Here is a 17,576-nt window from a genome sequence, read left to right as displayed (position 1 = left end):
CCCTCTCTCACACATCAACACCCCCTCTCTCACACATCAACACCCCCTCTCTCACACAGAGAACACCCCCTCTCTCACACATCAACACCCCCTCTCACACATCAACACCCCCTCTCAAACATCAACACCCCTCTCTCACACATCAACACCCCTCTCTCACACATCAACACCCCTCTCACACATCAACACCCCCTCTCTCAGACAAACACCCCCTCTCTCACACATCAACACCCCTCTCTCACACATCAACACACCCTCTCTCACACATCAACACACCCTCTCTCACACATCAACACCCCCACTCTCACACATCAACACCCCTTCTCACACATCAACACCCCTCTACTCACACATCAACACCCCCTGAAATCTCACACATCCCACAAATCTCTCACATTTGTTTTGGAAACCTCTGTCTCACACATCAACACCCCCTCTCTCAAAAATAACACCCCCTCAATCACACAACAACACCCCCTCCCTCACACTCAACACCCTACTGGAGCTCTCTCACACATCAACTCACAAGTATTGTGGAGCCCTGCAACTCTCACACATCAACACCCCCTCTCTCACAGATCAACACCCCCTCTCTCACACATCAACACACCCTCCCTCACATCAACACCCCCTCTCACACATCAACACACCCTCCCTCACACAAGAACCCCCTCTCTCACAGATCTGAGACCTGCTTGTGGCAGAGGGAATCCGGAGAGAGATTTAGTTATCAGTTAGCTGCTTCTGAGCAGTGCTGCCAAATGGCACAGTGGTGTGGGCCGCTGGGTCACGGTGGTGGGGACGGCTGGGTCACGGTGGTGGGGACGGCTGGGTCACGTTGGGGGGACGGCTGGGTCACGTTGGGGGACGGCTGGGTCACGTTGGGGGACGGCTGGGTCACGGTGGCGGGGGGACGGCTGGGTCACGGTGGCGGGGCCGGCTGGGTCACGTTGGGGGGACGGCTGGGTCACGGTGGCGGGGACGGCTGGGTCACGGTGGCGGGGACGGCTGGGTCACGGGGGGGACGGCTGGGTCACGTTGGGGGGACGGCTGGGTCACGGTGGTGGGGACGGCTGGGTCACGGTGGTGGGGACGGCTGGGTCACGGTGGTGGGGACGGCTGGGTCACGGTGGTGGGGGCGGCTGGGTCACGGTGGTGGGGACGGCTGGGTCACGTTGGGGGGCGGCTGGGTCACGTTGGCAGGGGCGGCTGGGTCACTGTGGTGGGGACGGCTGGGTCACGGTGGGGGGGACGGCTGGGTCACGGTGGTGGGGACGGCTGGGTCACGGTGGCGGGGACGGCTGGGTCACGTTGGCAGGAAGCGGCTGGGTCACTGGGGCAGGGAGTGGCTGGGTCACAGTGGTGGGGACGGCTGGGTCACGGCTAGAGCAGAGGGCTACTGGGTTCAACCATCTGAAGAGGACAAGTCATTTTGAAAGGGTTCTATTGTAAGAAGCTGACTGACACCAGACGAGGAACCGAAGAGAGGCAGTAAAGGGAGGGAGGAAGGATAGGAGGGTGAGGGACGAGGCCTGGTTCAACTTCTTCAACAATGTCAAATCTCCCATCTGGTTGTGGTCTGAGGTCTGTGACGTTAGTAACACTTCCTGTCTGGTCGCCATGACAATAGCACTTCAGCAGAAATAAGCTGTATACTTGATGTCAGGGTCAGGTGGTTTGAGCATCTTCACCACTTGACAATACCTCAACAGAGACGATAACGGGACACATTAGGCTACATTATGACCAACCAGTACTTCAAACAGTACTACAACAGTACTTCAAACAGTACTACAACAGTACTTCAAACAGTACTACAACAGTAGTTCAAACAGTACTACAACAGTACTTCAAACAGTACTACAACAGTACTACAACAGTACTTCAAACAGTACTTCAAACAGTACTACAACAGTACTTCAAACAGTACTATACTTCAAACAGTACTACGACAGCACTTCAAACAGTACTACACAGTACTTCAAACAGTACTATGACAGTACTTCAAACAGTACTACGACAGTACTTCAAACAGTACTACGACAGTACTTCAAACAGTACTACGACAGTACTTCAAACATCACTTCAAACTGTACTTCAAACAGTACTACAACAGTACTTCAAACAGTACTACGACAGTACTTCAAACAGTACTACGACAGCACTTCAAACAGTACTACGACAGTACTTCAAACAGTACTATGACAGTACTTCAAACAGTACTACGACAGTACTTCAAACAGTACTACGACAGTACTTCAAACAGTACTACGACAGTACTTCAAACAGTACTACAACAGTACTTCAAACATCACAAACCGTACTTCAAACAGTACTACAGTACTTCAAACAGTACTAGACAGTACTTCAAACATCACTACTCAAACCAGTACTTCAAACAAACAGTACTTCAACAGTACTTCAAAGCAGTACTATGACAGTACTACAACAGTACTTCAAACAGTACTACATCTTTATTGTATTAGTAAGTAATTGTCACGCCTTGGTCATAGTGTTTTGTGTTTTTGTTATATATTCGGTCAGGCCAGGGTGTGACATGGGTTTATGTTGTGTTTCGTATTGGGGGTTTTGTAGGTATTGGGATTGCGGCTGAGTAGGGGTGTAGCATAGGTTGGCTGCCTGAGGCGGTTCTCAATCAGAGTCAGGTGATTCTGATTGAGCCTGGGTTTCGCTTTGTATTTCGTGGGTGATTGGTCCTGTCTCTGTGTAGTTTCACCAGATAGGCTGTAATAGGTTTCACGTTCCGTTTGTTGTTTTTGTATCTATAAGTTATTTCATGTATCGTCGTTTTTTAATTAAAGACATGAGTAACCACCACGCTGCATTTCGGTCCGACTCTCTTTCAACAAACGAAGAACGCCGTTACAGTAATATGATTCATACCTTCATAGAAACGCATTTTGTCCCTCAGTATCACCATTCCCTTTGTCAGCAGCTGATTCTGCAGCGGAGGAAAAAACAATTTAGGATTCACATTCTACGACCAGGACTTTAAAAAATATATATATTAAGAGTAATGTTAGTAATATCAGAGTAATGTTGGTAATATCAGAGTAATGTTAGTAATATCAGAGTGATGTTAACATCAGAGTAATGTTAGTAATATCAGAGTAATGTTGGTAATATCAGAGTAATGTTAATAATATCAGAGTAATGGTAGTAATACCAGAGTAATGTTAATATCAGAGTAATGTTAATAATATCAGAGTAATGTTAGTAATATCAGAGTAATGTTAGTAATATCAGAGTAATGTTAGTAATATCAGAGTAATGTTGGTAATATCAGAGTAATGTTGGTAATATCAGAGTAATGTTAGTAATATCAGAGTAATGGTAGTAATACCAGAGTAATGTTAATATCAGAGTAATGTTAACATATCAGAGTAATGTTAGTAATATCAAAGTAATGTTGGTAATATCAGAGTAATGTTGGTAATATCAGAGTAATGTTGGTAATATCAGAGTAATGTTAGTAATATCAGAGTAATGTTGGTAATATCAGAATGTAACGCCAACATTTGAGTAATGTTGGTAATATCAGAGTAATGTTAGTAATATCAGAGTAATGGTAGTAATACCAGAGTAATGTTAACATCAGAGTAATGTTAGTAATATCAGAGTAATGTTAGTAATACCAGAGTAATGTTAATATCAGAGTAATGTTAGTAATATCAGAGTAATGTTAGTAATATCAGAGTAATGTTAGTAATATCAGAGTAATGTTGGTAATATCAGAGTAATGTTAGTAATATCAGAGTAATGTTAGTAATATCAGAGTAATGTTAGTAATATCAGAGTAATGTTAGTAATATCAGAGTAATGTTAATATCAGAGTAATGTTAGTAATATCAGAGTAATGTTAATATCAGAGTAATGTTAATATCAGAGTAATGTTAGTAATATCAGAGTAATGTTAGTAATATCAGAGTAATGTTAGTAATATCAGAGTAATGTTAGTAATATCAGAGTAATGTAGTAATATCAGAGTAATGTTAGTAATATCAGAGTAATGTTAGTAATATCAGAGTAATGTTAGTAATATCAGAGTAATGTTAGTAATATCAGAGTAATGTTAGTAATATCAGAGTAATGTTAGTAATATCAGAGTAATGTTAGTAATATCAGAGTAATGCTAGTAATACCAGAGTAATGTTAATATCAGAGTAATGTTAACATCAGAGTAATGTTAGAGTAATGTTGGTAATATCAGAGTAATGGTGGTAATATCAGAGTAATGTTGGTGATATCAGAGTAACGCCAACATTTGAGTAATGTTGGTAATATCAGAGTAATGTTAGTAATATCAGAGTAATGGTAGTAATACCAGAGTAATGTTAACATCAGAGTAATGTTAGTAATATCAGAGTAATGTTAGTAATACCAGAGTAATGTTAACATCAGAGTAATGTTAGTAATATCAGAGTAATGTTGGTAATATCAGAGTAATGTTGGTAATATCAGAGTAGTAATGTTGGTAATATCAGAGTAATGTTAGTAATATCAGAGTAATGTTGGTAATATCAGAGTAATGTTAGTAATATCTGATGTTAACATCAGAGTAATGTTAGTAATATCAGAGTAATGTTAATAGTATCAGAGTAATGTTAGTAATATCAGAGTAATGTTGGTAATATCAGAGTAATGTTAGTAATATCAGAGTAATGTTGGTAATATCAGAGTAATGTTAGTAATATCAGAGTAATGTTAGTAATATCAGAGTAATGTTAGTAGTATCAGAGTAATGTTAGTAGTATCAGAGTAATGTTAGTAATATCAGAGTAATGTTAGTAATATCAGAGTAATGTTGGTAACATCAGAGTAATGTTAGTAATATCGGTGTAACATTAGTAATATCAGAGTAATGTTAGTAATATCAGAGTACCGGTAATATCAGAGTAATGTTAGTAATATCAGAGTAATGGTATTAATATCAGAGTAATGTCAGTAACACCAGAATATCAATGTTAGTAATATCAGAGTAATGTTAGTAATATCAGAGTAATGTCAGTAACACCAGAGCAATGTTAGTAATATCAGAGTAATGGTAGTAATACCAGAGTAATGTTAGTAATATCAGAGTAATGTTGGTAATATCAGAGTAATGTCAGAGTAATGTTAGTAATATCAGAGTAATGTTGGTAATATCAGAGTAATGTTAGTAATATCGGAGTGATGTTAACATCAGAGTAATGTTAGTAATATCAGAGTAATGTTAGTAATACCAGAGTAATGTTAATATCGGAGTAATGTTAATATCGGAGTAATGTTAGTAATATTAGTATTTATAATGTTAGTAATATCGGTGTAACATTAGTAATATCGGAGTAATGTTAGTAATATCAGAGTAATGTTAGTAATATCAGAGTAATGTTAGTAATATCAGATGTTAATATCGGAGTAATGTTAGTAATATCAGAGTAATGTTAGTAATATCAGAGTAATGTTAGTAATATCAGAGTAATGTTAATATCGGAGTAATGTTAGTAATATCAGAGTAATGTTAGTAATATCATAGTAATGTTAATATCAGAGTAATGTTAGTAATACCAGAGTAATGTTAATATCGGAGTAATGTTAGTAATATCAGAGTAATGTTAATATCGGATAATGTTAATATCGGACTAATGTTAGTAATATCAGAGTAATGTTAGTAATATCAGAGCAATGTTAATATCAGAGTAATGTTAGTAATATCAGAGTAACGTTAATATCAGAGTAATGTTAGTAATATCAGAGTAATGCTAGTAATATCAGAGTAATGTTAATATCTGAGTAATGTTAATGTAGTATCAGAGTAATGTTAGTAGTATCAGAGTAATGTTAGTAATATCAGAGTAATGTTAATACCAGAGTAATGTTAATATCAGAGTAATGTTAATACCAGAGTAATGTTAATATCAGAGTAATGTTAATACCAGAGTAATGTTAATATCAGAGTAATGTTAATAGCGGAGTAATGTTAGTAATATCAGAGTAACGTTAATATCAGAGTAACGTTAATTAATATCAGTGCTGAGGTGCAGAGAGACAGTCTCTTACCTGGAGGTATTCGGTGAAGAAAGAGCCCAGCTCTGTCTTCAGTAGTTGCCTAGAAGAAAACAGCAGTTTAACATTCTGAACTGGGTGGACACACAGAAGTAGAGGCTAGACACACTATGCCACATTGTTCCTGTCTCCTTCTCTCTCAACACCTTCCTCACCCTTCTCACTGCCTCTCTTTCCTCACCCTTCTCACTTCCTCTATTTCCTCACCCTTCTCACTGCCTCTCTCTTTCCTCACCCTTCTCACTGCCTCTCTTTCCTCACCCTTCTCACTGCCTCTCTTCCCTCACCCTTCTCACTGCCTCTCTTCCCTCACCCTTCTCACTGCCTCTCTCTTCCTCACCCTTCTCCCTGCCTCTCTCTCCCCTCACCCTTCTCACTGCCTCTCTCTCTTCCCTCACCCTTCTCACTGCCTCTCTCTCTTTCCTCACCCTTCTCACTGCCTCTCTCTCTTTCCTCACCCTTCTCACTGCCTCTCTTCCCTCACCCTTCTCACTGCCTCTCTTCCCTCACCCTTCTCACTGCCTCTTTCCTCACCCTTCTCACTGCCTCTCTCTCTTCCCTCACCCTTCTCACTGCCTCTCTTTCCTCACCCTTCTCACTGCCTCTCTTTCCTCACCCTTCTCACTGCCTCTCTTTCCTCACCCTTCTCACTGCCTCTCTCTCTTCCCTCACCCTTCTCACTGCCTCTCTCTCTTTCCTCACCTTTCTCACTGCCTCTCTTTCCTCACCCTTCTCACTGCCTCTCTTCCCCCACCCTTCTCACTGCCTCTCTTCCCTCACCCTTCTCACTGCCTCTCTTTCCTCACCCTTCTCACTGCCTCTCTTTCCTCACCCTTCTCACTGCCTCTCTTCCCTCACCCTTCTCACTGCCTCTCTTTCCTCACCCTTCTCACTGCCTCTCTTCCCTCACCCTTCTCACTACCTCTCTTCCTCACCCTTCTCACCCTCATGCCACCACATGTCACTCCTCTGTGCCCTTTCCCACCCCTAAACCCACATGTCACTCCTCTGTGCCCTTTCCCACCCCTAAACCCACATGTCACTCCTCTGTGCCCTTTCCCACCCCTAAACCCACATGTCACTCCTCTGTGCCCTTTCCCACCCCTAAACCCACATGTCACTCCTCTGTGCCCTTTCCCACCCCTAAACCCACATGTCACTCCTCTGTGCCCTTTCCCACCCCTAAGCCCACATGTCACTCCTCTGTGCCCTTTCCCACCCCTAAACCCACATGTCACTCCTCTGTGCCCTTTCCCACCCCTAAACCCACATGTCACTCCTCTGTGCCCTTTCCCACCCCTAAGCCCACACCCTCTGTGCCCTTTCCCACCCCTAAACCCACATGTCACTCCTCTGTGCCCTTTCCCACCCCTAAACCCACATGTCACTCCTCTGTGCCCTTTCCCACCCCTAAACCCACATGTCACTCCTCTGTGCCCTTTCCCACCCCTAAACCCACATGTCACTCCTCTGTGCCCTTTCCCACCCCTAAACCCACATGTCACTCCTCTGTGCCCTTTCCCACCCCTAAACCCACATGTCACTCCTCTGTGCCCTTTCCCACCCCTAAACCCACATGTCACTCCTCTGTGCCCTTTCCCACCCCTAAACCCACATGTCACTCCTCTGTGCCCTTTCCCACCCCTAAGCCCACATGTCACCCTCTGTGCCCTTTCCCACCCCTAAACCCACATGTCACTCCTCTGTGCCCTTTCCCACCCCTAAACCCACATGTCACTCCTCTGTGCCCTTTCCCACCCCTAAACCCACATGTCACTCCTCTGTGCCCTTTCCCACCCCTAAACCCACATGTCACTCCTCTGTGCCCTTTCCCACCCCTAAACCCACATGTCACTCCTCTGTGCCCTTTCCCACCCCTAAACCCACATGTCACTCCTCTGTGCCCTTTCCCACCCCTAAACCCACATGTCACTCCTCTGTGCCCTTTCCCACCCCTAAACCCACTCGCTCAGCCCAGTGACAACACCAACACCTTACTTGCTCTATGAACACTGTGTGGTACTCTATGAACACTGTGTGGTACTCTATGAACACTGTGTGGTACTCTATGAACACTGTGTGGTACTCTATGAACACTGTGTGGTACCCGACTTATTAAAAGTTAGGGAAATGGAGGAGGTATTGGTCAAAGCCAAGGCATATCTACACACTGAGTTTACAAAACATTAAGAACATCTGCTCTTTGCATGACAGACTGACCAGGTGAATCCAGGTGAAAGATATGATCCCTTATTGACGTCACTTGTTAAATTCACTTCAATCAGTGTAGATGAAGGGGAGGAGACGGGTTAAAGGAGGGAGTTTAAGCCTTGAGACATGGATTGTGTGTGTCATTCAGAGGGTGAATGGGCAAGACAAAAGATTTAAGTGCCTTTGAACGGGGTCTGGTAGTAGGTGCCAGGAGCACCGGTTTTGTGTCACACTCCTTCAGTTTCTAGTGACACAGCTGTGGGAAGCATTGGAGTCAACATGGGCCAGCCTCCCTGTGGAACGCTTTCGACACCTTGTAGAGTCCATGATCCAATGATTTGAATGCTGAGGGCAAAAGGGGTGCAATGCAATATTAGGGAAGTGTTCTTAATGTTTTGTCCACTCAGTGTAGATTCCTAATCAGGTCCTCTGGCAGTGGTGGAAAAAGTACCTAATTATCATACTGGAGTAGAGGTAAAGATACCTTATTAGAAAATGACTCAAGTAAAAGTGAAATTCACCCAGTAAAATACTACAGGGTAGCCTAGTGGGGCGGCAGGGTAGCCTAGTGGGGCGGCAGGGTAGCCTAGTGGGGCGGCAGGGTAGCCTAGTGGGGCGGCAGGGTAGCCTAGTGGGGTGGCAGGGTAGCCTAGTGGGGCGGCAGGGTAGCCTAGTGGGGCGGCAGGGTAGCCTAGTGGGGCGGCAGGGTAGCCTAGTGGGGCAGCAGGGTAGCCTAGTGGGGCAGCAGGGGTAGCCTAGTGGGGCGGCAGGGTAGCCTAGTGGGGCGGCGGGGTAGTGGGGCCAGGGGTAGCCTAGTGGGGCGGCAGGGTAGCCTAGTGGGGCGGCAGGGTGGGGCTAGTAACCGGAAGGTAGCCCCGAGCTGACAAGGTACAAATCTGTCGTTCTGCCCCTGAACAGGCAGTTAACCCACTGTTCCTAGTCATTCAAAATAAGAATTTGTTCTGGGGACTTGCCTGGTTAAATAAAGGTAAAATAAACAACATGAGTAAAAGTCTACAAGTATTTGTATTTGTTTTTTATCAACAGTAAAAGTATAAATCATTTCAAATCCCTGATATTAAGCAAACCAGACAGCACCATTATTATTATTATTATTATTTTAAATGTACAGATAGCCAGGTGCACACTCCAACACTCAGACATCATTTACAAATGAAGCATGTGTGTTTATTGAGTCCTCCAGATCAGGGCAGTAGGGAGGACCAGGGAGGACCAGGGATGTTCTCTATAAGTGGGAATTGGACCATGTTCCTGTCCTGCTAAGCATTCAAAATATGACGAGTAGCTTTGGGTGGCAGGGAAAATTTATGGAGTAAAAAGTACATTATTTGCTTTAGGAATGTAGTGAAGTAAAAGTTGTCATGAATATAAATAGTAAAGTACAGATACCTCAAAAATGACATAAGTAGTACTTTAAAGTATTTTTACACCACTGTCCTGTGGAAGACTGGAGAGTAAGACAGGTACTTCCTTTTTCACATCCAGTAACGAGAAGGTCACAGGGCTCCTCATAACCACACAGGAAATGACCCATCATGTCTTGTACAGCAGCAACGGACTGACATAGTTTATAATCTGACTGGAAGACAGCGTATAGAGTCATGTCCAACAGCCTAGTTACTCAGCTGACTGGAAGACAGCGTATAGAGTCATGTCCAACAGCCTAGTTACTCAGCTGACTGGAAGACAGGGTATAGAGTCATGTCCAACAGCCTAGTTACTCAGCTGACTGGAAGACAGGGTATAGAGTCATGTCCAACAGCCTAGTTACTCAGCTGACTGGAAGACAGGGTATAGAGTCATGTCCAACAGCCTAGTTACTCAGCTGACTGGAAGACAGAGTATAGAGTCATGTCCAACAGCCTAGTTACTCAGCTGACTGGAAGACAGGGTAGAGTCATGTCCAACAGCCTAGTTACTCAGCTGACTGGAAGACAGGGTATAGAGGTCCAATAGCCTAGTTACTCAGCTGACTGGAAGACAGGGTATAGAGTCATGTCCAACAGCCTAGTTACTCAGCTGACTGGAAGACAGGGTATAGAGTCATGTCCAACAGCCTAGTTACTCAGCTGACTGGAAGACAGGGTATAGAGTCATGTCCAAAAGCCTAGTTACTCAGCTGACTGGAAGACAGGGTATAGAGTCATGTCCAACAGCCTAGTTACTCAGCTGACTGGAAGACAGAGTATAGAGTCATGTCCAACAGCCTAGTTAATCAGCTGACTGGAAGACAAGGTATAGAGTCATGTCCAACAGCCTATTTACTCAACTGACTGGAAGACAGGGTATAGAGTCATGTCCAACAGCCTAGTTACTCAGCTGACTGGAAGACAGGGTATAGAGTCATGTCCAACAGCCTAGTTAATCAGCTGACTGGAAGACAGGGTATAGAGTCATGTCCAACAGCCGAGTTACTCAGCTGACTGGAAGACAGGGTATAGAGTCATGTCCAAAAGCCTAGTTACTCAGCTGACTGGAAGACAGGGTATAGAGTCATGTCCAACAGCCTAGTTACTCAGCTGACTGGAAGACAGGGTATAGAGTCATGTCCAACAGCCTAGTTACTCAGCTGACTGGAAGACAGGGTATAGAGTCATGTCCAACAGCCTAGTTACTCAGCTGACTGGAAGACAGGGTATAGAGTCATGTCCAACAGCCTAGTTACTCAGCTGACTGGAAGACAGAGTATAGAGTCATGTCCAACAGCCTAGTTACTCAGCTGACTGGAAGACAAGGTATAGAGTCATGTCCAACAGCCGAGACTCAGCTGACTGGAAGACAGGGTATAGAGTCATGTCCAACAGCCTAGTTACTCAGCTGACTGGAAGACAGGGTTTCATGTCCAACAGCCTAGTTACTCAGCTGACTGGAAGACAGGGTATAGAGTCATGTCCAACAGCCTAGTTACTCAGCTGACTGGAAGACAGGGTCATTCCAACAGCCTAGTTACTCAGCTGACTGGAAGACAGGGTATAGAGTCATGTCCAACAGCCTAGTTACTCAGCTGACTGGAAGACAGGGTATAGAGTCATGTCCAACAGCCTAGTTACTCAGCTGACTGGAAGACAGAGTATAGAGTCATGTCCAACAGCCTAGTTACTCAGCTGACTGGAAGACAAGGTATAGAGTCATGTCCAACAGCCGAGTTACTCAGCTGACTGGAAGACAGGGTATAGAGTCATGTCCAACAGCCTAGTTACTCAGCTGACTGGAAGACAGGGTATAGAGTCATGTCCAACAGCCTAGTTACTCAGCTGACTGGAAGACAGGGTATAGAGTCATGTCCAACAGCCTAGTTACTCAGCTGACTGGAAGACAGGGTATAGAGTCATGTCCAACAGCCTAGTTACTCAGCTGACTGGAAGACAGGGTATAGAGTCATGTCCAACAGCCTAGTTACTCAGCTGACTGGAAGACAGGGTATAGAGTCATGTCCAACAGCCTAGTTACTCAGCTGACTGGAAGACAGGATATAGAGTCATGTCCAATAGCCTAGTTACTCAGCTGACTGGAAGACAGAGTATAGAGTCATGTCCAACAGCCTAGTTACTCAGCTGACTGGAAGACAGGGTGTAGAGTCATGTCCAACAGCCTAGTTACTCAGCTGACTGGAAGACAGGGTATAGAGTCATCCAACAGCCTAGTTACTCAGCTGACTGGAAGACAAGGTATAGAGTCATGTCCAACAGCCTAGTTACTCAGCTGACTGGAAGACAGGGTATAGAGTCATGTCCAACAGCCTAGTTACTCAGCTGACTGGAAGACAGGGTATAGAGTCATGTCCAACAGCCTAGTTACTCAGCTGACTGGAAGACAGGGTATAGAGTCATGTCCAACAGCCTAGTTAATCAGCTAACTGGAAGACAGGGTATAGAGTCATGTCCAACAGCCTAGTTACTCAGCTAACTGGAAGACAGAGTATAGAGTCATGTCCAACAGCCTAGTTACTCAGCTAACTGGAAGACAGAGTATAGAGTCATGTCCAACAGCCTAGTTACTCAGCTAACTGGAAGACAGGGTATAGAGTCATGTCCAACAGCCTAGTTACTCAGCTGACTGGAAGACAGAGTATAGAGTCATGTCCAACAGCCTAGTTACTCAGCTAACTGGAAGACAGGATATAGAGTCATGTCCAACAGCCTAGTTACTCAGCTAACTGGAAGACAGGATATAGAGTCATGTCCAACAGCCTAGTTACTCAGCTAACTGGAAGACAGGGTATAGAGTCATGTCCAACAGCCTAGTTACTCAGCTAACTGGAAGACAGAGTATAGAGTCATGTCCAACAGCCTAGTTACTCAGCTGACTGGAAGACAGGGTATAGAGTCATGTCCAACAGCCTAGTTACTCAGCTGACTGGAAGACAGGGTATAGAGTCATGTCCAACAGCCTAGTTACTCAGCTGACTGGAAGACAGGGTATAGAGTCATGTCCAACAGCCTAGTTACTCAGCTGACTGGAAGACAGGGTATAGAGTCATGTCCAACAGCCTAGTTACTCAGCTGACTGGAAGACAGGGTATAGAGTCATGTCCAACAGCCTAGTTACTCAGCTGACTGGAAGACAGGGTATAGAGTCATGTCCAACAGCCTAGTTACTCAGCTGACTGGAAGACAGGGTATAGAGTCATGTCCAACAGCCTAGTTACTCAGCTGACTGGAAGACAGAGTATAGAGTCATGTCCAACAGCCTAGTTACTCAGCTGACTGGAAGACAGGGTATAGAGTCATGTCCAACAGCCTAGTTACTCAGCTGACTGGAAGACAGGTATAGAGTCATGTCCAACAGCCTAGTTACTCAGCTGACTGGAAGACAGGGTATAGAGTCATGTCCAACAGCCTAGTTACTCAGCTGACTGGAAGACAGAGTATAGAGTCATGTCCAACAGCCTAGTTACTCAGCTGACTGGAAGACAGGGTATAGAGTCATGCCCAACAGCCTAGTTACTCAGCTGACTGGAAGACAGGGTATAGAGTCATGTCCAACAGCCTAGTTACTCAGCTAACTGGAAGACAGGGTATAGAGTCAGAGACTTAGTACTTTATTTCCCCCAACTCGATTAAACAGCAGTTGAAATGCAACACATTGAATCAGTTTCTAAACTATAAATCATTGGGATAATTGGCCATGATGACAAAGATCTTTGTCAAAGAACCAAACTGCCCTTTGTTCTACCTGTCAAACAGCAGGCTGTGTGTGTTACTGTGTTCGGTCAGGTAGTTCCAGATTCAGGAAATGAGAGAGCTGTGTGTGTCACTGTGTTCGGTCAGGTAGCTCCAGATTCAAGAAATGAGAGAGCTGTGTGTGTTACTGTGTTCGGTCAAGTAGCTCCAGATTCAGGAAATGAGAGAGCTGTGTGTGTTACTGTGTTCGGTCAAGTAGCTCCAGATTCAGGAAATGAGAGAGCTGTGTGTGTTACTGTGTTCGGTCAGGTAGCTCCAGATTCAGGAAATGAGAGAGCTGTGTCCACAGATTCCATTACAAGCCTGTCTAAGTACTGTAGCACTGTGGTACGTATCCTGGAAACAGTAGAATGTCTGTTGTTGTTGAGTTGAATCATTTATACTCCAGTATTCGGCAGGGCTGACATCATGTCCCCAAGCCATCACGTTTGATTAAGTCTGTAGATTGTGGTGTCCAATACAAACACTACATTCAGAAATATAACACACACACACACACACACACACACACACACACACACACACACACACACACACACACACACACACACACACACACACACACACACACACACACAGCACTCCACGGGATTGGGCCTGATGAGAAATAAGCCATGCAATGGAAACAGCCTCATTATGTTGAAGCAGAGAGTCATGTGTAATAAGACTATGGTGAATTGACAACATCCTGGCATTTACAGTCTGAAGTCCAACCATAACCCTGGGCTATGTCTAATGCAAGGAACAGCCTCTTACACGCGCATCAGGGTGAATGTAAAGGGTGTGTGTGTGTGTCTGTTTGCAATGCATGCGTGTGTGTGTGTGCTTACGTGCCTGTCTGACTGTTTTATGCTTGTCTGTATGTTTGAACATATTAACATGGTTTGAGGCTCACAGACAGACAGACGGACGGACGGAGACGGACAGACGGCCAGACGGCCAGACAGACAGACAGTTTTTACTCAACGATTCAACCATTAGGAACATGTTCTGGTGGTTAAAAACGGCCCACTACATGTCACTGAGTGGCAATTCTACTGAGCACTGAAACACTCGGCAGGTTCCATGAACACCAGCCATTTGTATTTGTGGGTTTGCCTTGTTATTGTGTGTATATGTGGGGAGTGGGTGTATGACTGTTTTCCATTCCACCCTGGCAACACATTCTCACATTTACACCTTCAACCTCAAAACGGAAGGCAAGTCAATATCAATTTACAGTTAAAACCAGGCAGAATGCTTTGGGCCGTTAAAATGAATCCTCTGAGGCTGATGTACAAAGAGCTGCTCATGCATATATAAAGATAACACCAGCTAGCACCACCACCAAGTCAAACCAGTTGAAATACGCTATTCAATTTACTCTTCACAGATCTCCCTTTCTGGTCATTTCTACTGTGTTTACCAGGAAGGTGAAACAGGTGAAACTCTGTCTACTGTGTTGTTTTACTAACAGCAGGGTCATTCTTACAGCTGTGGTTATTAGAGTTGTGAGGAGAGATGAGAAAGTGTGTGACTGGCAGAGGCAGAGAGAGAAACAGAGAGCGAGAAACAGAGAGAGAGAAACGGAGAGAGAGAAACAGAGAGAGAAACAGAGAGAAACAGAGAAAAAACAGAGAGAGAAACAGAGAGAGAGAAACAGAGAGAGAGAGAAACAGAGAGAGAAACAGAGAAAGAGAAACAGAGAGAGAAACAGAGAGAAAACAGAGAGAAACAGAGAGAAACAGAGAGAGAGAGAGAGAAACAGAGAGAAGAAACAGAGAGAAAGAAAACAGAGAGAGAGAAACAGAGAGAGAAACGGAGAGAAAAAGAGAGAGAAACAGAGAAAAAAAAACAGAGAGAGAAACAGAGAGAGCAGAGAAAAGAAACAGAGAGAGAAACAGAGAGAGAACAGAGAGAGAAACAACAGAGAGAGAAACAGAGAGAGAAACAGAGAGAGAGAAACAGAGAGAGAAAACAGAGAGAAAACAGAGAGAGAGAAACAGAGAGAGAGAAACAAGCAGAGACAGAGAAACAGAGAGAGAAAACAGAGAGAGAGAAACAGAGAGAGAAACAGAAGAGAAACAGAGAGAAACAGAGAGAAAACAGAGACAGAGAGAAAAAACAGAGAGAGAGAAACAGAGAGAGAAACAGAGAAGAAAACAGAGAGAGAGAAGCAGAGAGAGAGAGAAACAGAGAGAGAGAAGAAACAGAGAGAGAGAAACAGAGAGAGAGAAACAGAGAGAGAGAAAAATAGAGAGAAACAGAGAGAGAAACAGAGAGAGAACAGAAACAGAGAGAGAGAGAGAAAACAGAGAGAGAAAACAGAAAAACAGAGAGAGAGAAACAGAAGACAGAGAGAGAGAAAAACAGAGAGAGCAACAGAAACAGAGAGAGAGAAGACAGAGAGAGAGAGACAGAGAGAGAAACAGAGAGAGAGAAACAGAGAGAGAGAAACAGAGAGAGAGAGACAGAGAGAGAAACAGAGAGAGAGAAACAGAGAGAGAGAAACAGAGAGAGAGAAATAGAGAGAGAGAAATAGAGAGAGAAAAACAGAGAGAAAAACAGAGAGAAAAACAGAGAGAGAGGGAGAGAGAGACAGAGAGCAATAGAAGTGTATAGGTAGAGGTCAGAGGTTATACAGTATGTCACCTGACTCCCTCATTGAGGATGTAGAGGTCATTCTCTCCCAGGTCTTTCCTCTGGAACACAGCTATCACCGCATTGTGGATGCTGCAGGAACACACACACACACACACACACACACACACACACACACACACACACACACACACACACACACACACACACACACACACAACGGGAGGCAGTGTTAGACTACAGCAGGGGAGAAAGCAGCTGCAGCAAACAAATAAACAATAGAGAGATGATCAGAACGTACAGTCCAATTATCACTCACACAGTAGATTCACGTACCCACAGCCATCCATCCATCAGCACAGCAATCCATCCATCCACACAGCCATCCATCATCCATCTAGCCATCCATCCATAAACACAGCCATCCTTCCATCCATCATCCACATAGCCATCCATCCATCCATCTACATAGCCATCCTTCCATCCATCTACATAGCCATCCATCCACACAGCCATCCATCATCCACATAGCCATCCATCCATCCATCTACATAGCCATCCATCCATCTGTCCATCCAGTCATCCATCTGTCCACACAGCCATCCATCCTTCAATCTAGCGTTCGCTACCCTTAGTCAATGCTCAAGGATTCATTAACCACAGCATCATAACCATTAACTCAATACTGTCTAGTGACGGTGCTGGGGGTTGACACATAATGACATTAAATTAACTAACATTTCCATAACCTAGGCCTCCCGAGTGGCGCAGTGGTCTAAGGCACTGCATCGCAGTGCTAGCTGTGCCACTAGAGATTCTGGGTTTGAACCCAGGTTCTGTCGCAGCCGGGCCATGACCGGGAGGCCCATGGGGCGGCGCACAATTGGCCCAGCGTCGTCCGGGTTAGAGAGGGTTTGGCCCTCCCTAACCTTGTCTCATCGCGACTCCTGTGGCGGGTCGGGTGCAGGGAGATAGCTATAATAATGAGTCAGACTGAATGTGTGTAGTAAACGTGCTGTAAACGTGCTGTAAACGTGCTGTAAACGTGTGCTGTAAAAACGTGCTGTAAAACGTGCTGTAAACGTGCTGTAAACGTGCTGTAAACGTGCTGTAAATGTACTGTAAACGTGCTGTAAACGTGCTGTAAATGTGCTGTAAACGTGCTGTAGTCGTGCTGTAAACGTGCTGTAAACGTGCTGTAGACGTGCTGTAAACGTGCTGTAGACGTGCTGTAGACGTGCTGTAAACGTGCTGTAAACGTGCTGTAAACGTGCTGTAAACGTGCTGTAAACGTGCTGTAAACGTGCTGTAAACGTGCTGTAAACGTGCTGTAAACGTGCTGTAAACGTGCTGTAAACGTGCTGTAAACGTGCTGTAAACGTGCTGTAGACGTGCTGTAAACGTGCTGTAAACGTGCTGTAAACGTGCTGTAAACGTGCTGTAAACGTGCTGTAAACGTGCTGTAAACGTGCTGTAGACGTGCTGTAGACGTGCTGTAAACGTGCTGTAGACGTG

General features: G+C 44.7%; 1 long non-coding RNA gene and 1 pseudogene across 3 annotated transcripts; one reads left to right on the top strand and one right to left on the bottom strand.

Annotated features, from left to right (window-relative positions):
- The window catches only part of LOC127919955 (proline-rich protein 5-like), a 44,823-nt pseudogene that overhangs the window by 19,690 nt on the left and 7,557 nt on the right, over window positions 1-17,576 (bottom strand).
- On the top strand, window positions 9,618-13,769 carry LOC127919945 (uncharacterized). 3 transcript variants are annotated; one of them, XR_008104589.1, is made up of 4 exons: window positions 9,618-10,139; window positions 11,967-12,116; window positions 13,066-13,514; window positions 13,731-13,769. It is a non-coding gene; the product is annotated as an uncharacterized LOC127919945 (long non-coding RNA). The 3 variants fall into 3 exon arrangements; XR_008104588.1 differs by having other exon boundaries at window positions 11,967-12,066; window positions 13,066-13,760; XR_008104587.1 differs by having other exon boundaries at window positions 13,066-13,760.

The sequence above is a fragment of the Oncorhynchus keta genome, unplaced genomic scaffold (assembly GCF_023373465.1).
Source record: "Oncorhynchus keta strain PuntledgeMale-10-30-2019 unplaced genomic scaffold, Oket_V2 Un_contig_17939_pilon_pilon, whole genome shotgun sequence".
Classification (NCBI taxonomy): Eukaryota; Metazoa; Chordata; class Actinopteri; order Salmoniformes; family Salmonidae; genus Oncorhynchus; species Oncorhynchus keta.
Note: the sequence above shows the minus strand (reverse complement) of the source record. Positions and strands in the feature narration are given on the sequence as shown.